The 4211-nt window shown below is 49.3% G+C and overlaps 1 pseudogene; it reads right to left on the reverse strand.

Annotated features, from left to right (window-relative positions):
- The window catches only part of LOC119300068, a 2885-nt pseudogene extending 1103 nt beyond the window's left edge, over positions 1-1782 (reverse strand).
- Between the last annotated feature and the right edge of the window lie 2429 nt (positions 1783-4211).

The following is a 4211-nucleotide window of genomic DNA, read 5'->3' on the forward strand; positions in this document are numbered from 1 at the left end:
AAGCAGTGCTTGATCTCGCTGGGGATTGAGTAACGCCACCCGCCGGTGTCGGCTCAGGGATACTCGTTTTGCTGGAGGACACAGTGCGGACCACCAGGGTAGACGTTGTCGAGGAAGTAGATGTAGCACGGTCTGACAGTGTGTCCCGTGTCGAAGGCCTTGGAGCAGGCCCGGGTGACGAAGAGCACCTGCCCAGTCATCTGGTAGACGCCCCGGGACCAGGAGGCCGGACGGCCTTCCTATTGCCTTTGTAGCCTAAAGACCTGGAACCGGGACGTGCGGCCTGTCAACAGCGAGATGAATCTCCTCACCATCAGAAGATCAGCGCTAGAGGCGGAGAGTAGGAGGTAGCGGGATACGATCTCCGCGTGTGCCATGTTCGTCCGGGGATCAAGAATCTCATAGGCAAGTTGTACAATAGTATGCGTAGACGTCGAAAGTTTGGCCTTATAGCACAGTAGATGTCGAAAGTTTGGCCTTATAGCAGTAGATGTCATCATCTGAGTCGACGGCCCAGAACCATCCATGGTCTTATGTCAGGTCCTAGGCCTTGGGAGGGGCTGTTATCTCTGCGGGCAGCGACGTCCAGCACTCCATGCCTGGGCAGCAGAAGGCCATGTTTGTCTGGCTAGACGTTATGGCAGCGACCACGTAGGCACGAGAAGGCGGAGTGATAGACATGGAGGCTGTGGGGAATATCATGGGGCACCTTAGGTCGTCGGAGTTGATGGGGATGCACACACAATTGGGGAGCGCGATGTGCTCGCTAGTGCAGAGATTGAGCACAGCATGACTGAGGGAGTCCTGGATTAAGGGGTCTCCGGACAGCCGGACTATATCATTTGGCCGGACTGTTGGACTATGAAGATACGATATTGAAGACTTCGTCCCGTGTCTGGATGGGACTCTACTTGGCGTGGAAGGCAAGCTACGCAATAGGGATATGTATATCTCCTCCTTTGTAACCGACCTTATGTAACCCTAGCACCCTCCGGTGTTTTTATAAACCGGAGGGTTTTAGTCCATAGGACAACAGACAATCATACCATAGGCTAGCTTCTAGGGTTTAGCCTCTCTGATCTCGTGCTAGATCAACTCTTGTAATACTCATATCATCAAGAACAATCAAGAAGGATGTAGGCTTTTACCTCCATCAAGAGGGCCCGAACCTGGGTAAACGTCGTGTCCCCTGCCTCCTGTTACCATCCGCCTTAGATGCACAGTTCGGGACCCCCTACCCGAGATCCGCCGGTTTTGACACCGACAATGACTATGGCAGTGATGGGATGATACCATGACCCACCCTCCCGGAGTGGATCCACAAAAATGTGCCCCACGGCCCTCGTCGGAGAGGGCCGGGCGCAAATCAACGTAGCCGCCAAAGATCCTGTAGTTTTCGGTCTGGGCAGGGGAGGGCATGAGGAGCCATGGCAGCGGGGATGGGTTCTGCAAGGCTACCTGGCACCAGTGCTTGCTGATGGCGGATGCCCGGACTCGGTCCGCGATGCACAATAGCAAGAGGAGGATATGGCCGAGGAGATCTCAATGGAGGCCGGATGGAGATCTTATTCCATGACGAGCCGGTCAGCCCTCGTTGACTCAGGAGGTGACTGACCTGCAAGCCGAAAGACGAGGTCCAGAGGCCGGTGGGTGCTCCGGCCAATGTGTTTGTGATGGAGCTGCCCTACTGCAGGTGCCAGGCGTCAAGGCTCCTTTGCAGCACCATGAAGACAACCTCCCTACCCTGCCATTGCAGCACCTAGCTGCTCCGCTCTCCGTCATTCGCTCATGCTTGTCGTTCAATCATCCATTTATCGGTCAACCTACCTAGGGCTCTATATCTGCATATCTTTCTCATTTTTGTTGGACCTTGCAAAGGGACAAGGGGCGAAGGAAACAGGTTAGCCTAGCCATAGACCTGCTAGACAGAGAATCTAAAAAGTTTATGTATGCATTTTTGGTTTACAGTTCCTCTGTTTCTTTGTTGTGGTAATTTTGTTTCTTTACCCACTGTGCAAGGCTGTGCAGTAGCCGGGATTTGTCCAAATGAACTTCTAGGTGAGATGCCTTCGGTTTTGTCCAGTGGTGGTCTAGTCGTTTTGGCTGGTAACGGTCTGCGCCAGTGTGTACCCGTCAAAGCTGCTCCACACTCCTCAGGTCATTCTAATGGGCTCTTCTCTAATGGGCTCTTCTCCATCTATGCATAAGCCGATGATACTTTCTGAAGTCTCATTCAATTTAGAAAAGTGCATCAATTCAGTGAAAGTGCAACTTACACTTTTTTTATTTAGTTGCATTTTTGTAGAAAAGTGCAGGCTACAGTTATTTAGTAAACTAAAATTGATTTTTCTAAACTGATAGGTTCTTAAGAAAAACTCTAATCTACTTTGAATCAACAAAAGAACATGACGGCAGATTTGTGTGCTTCTCACTTGGGCCAGCTGGGCAGATAGTGACGCCAAGGTCCAGCAATTGTTGTGTTTTGGACTGCAGTGTGCCGGTGTCTGCATGATACCCGCGTGCTGTTGTCTGCTCGTTCACAGCAAGCCTTGCCACCTGATTTGTCAAGCATACCTTGTTGTCAAATACCCGGGTATTACTCTCCAGCCATGTCATCCTCATGCCTGAAATTAGTAGCCGTCGATATGAGCTTGTGCCTCCAGTTTCGGATTTTTTTCTCGGCAAGAAGACGTGCAGACCTCTCCACACATTGTGTAGGATCAACATGTGATTAATGGTTATGACAGATTGATCATGAGCTGAGACGACGCCCCACTTGACCACAGAGCCTTGGCCTAATATGTGAATTCCACATCGAAGAAGGAAGCCATATAGGCTGATGCCGCAGAGTAGACACCATTAGATGTTAAACGTTGTGTTGTTGGTCCGAGAGAGGGGGAACCATCTGAATATCATGCCAAAGATCAAAATACTCAACAATTACCTGAAATGAGGGAGCCTGTCGTAGGTCTCTAATCCAAGTCTTGTTGAAAAGTGCATCACCCACTGTTCTTCGGTTGGCACCCCGAGCCCGAGCAAAGGAGTAAAGCTCAGGGGTCATATCCTTAGCACCTCTGCCTTCTCCGGTCACCTTGCACTGCGTTTGCTTTGCATGGCCAGGCTTCTCGTTGGCGCTCAGCCGTAGCCGCGTGCATTATAGCTACTCTAGGGAATTCCCGTGCCGCCGCCACAGCCTCCGAGCGAGGCCGGTGTTCAAAGTGACCGCATACAAACAGCCAGGCAGGCGTCCCGTCCCTCATGCTTGCAGTGTAGCCCACGCCAAATAGCGATCAAGTGATTAGACGGCCCAATCAAGGCCATGGTAAGTAGGGGCCCATACATCATGTATTGGGCCACAAACGTAGTCCGGTTGTGGGACCAGCCTATCTTAGGTAAAATAGTATAAAACAGATAAACCGGCCGATCTTACTAATGGAGAATAGAGATCCACCTATCTTCAACTTATGGCTTGCACACATTCATATTATCTCCAATTGCTTGCCTACACGCATTCATTACTTTCCTCTATTCTTTGATATTGAGCCTTTCACCTTTTAGAGAAATTGAGTATCCACTATGGTAAGCTGGCGGCGGAGTCGGTCGTAAGCTAACTATATGCATATGACATTCGGTGAACATCATGCATGTTAGACACAACCTCCTTCTGGAGCTTCTATTGAAGAACATAATAGTAACATATATAGTTAGAAATGTAGTTTACTTAAGAAGAATGTATGCAACCATAGTTAACAAAATCGTACCATGTTTTTTGCATTGAATTTACCATCATGCAACTAGTGGACCAGTGGCACGTCACTAGTAGAAAACAGGGCTTTGGTCACAGCTCAATGTACACACTAGTCCCGGTTGCATTACGAACCGGGGCTAATGTTCAATGTGAACATTAGTCCCGGATCAAATGGGACCTTTAGTCCCGGTTTGAGACATGCCCTTTAGTCCCGATTCGTATCTCAAACCGGGACTAAAGGTTTTTAGTCCCGGTTTGAGAGATGAACCGGGACTAAAGGGTGTGATGCCCTTTAGTCCCGGTTCGTGTCTCCAACCGGGACTAAAGGGATCGTGTCTCAAACTACCCCCCCCCCCTTGTGTATCGCCATTTTAGTTTTGAAAAAACAAAAGAAAATGATAAAAACTTCAAAAAATAAAATCCTTCGCGATGTAGTTATATTACTACATCTGCTAGTTAGTAA

Source organism: Triticum dicoccoides, chromosome 5A, assembly GCF_002162155.2.
Source record: "Triticum dicoccoides isolate Atlit2015 ecotype Zavitan chromosome 5A, WEW_v2.0, whole genome shotgun sequence".
Lineage (NCBI taxonomy): Eukaryota > Viridiplantae > Streptophyta > Magnoliopsida > Poales > Poaceae > Triticum > Triticum dicoccoides.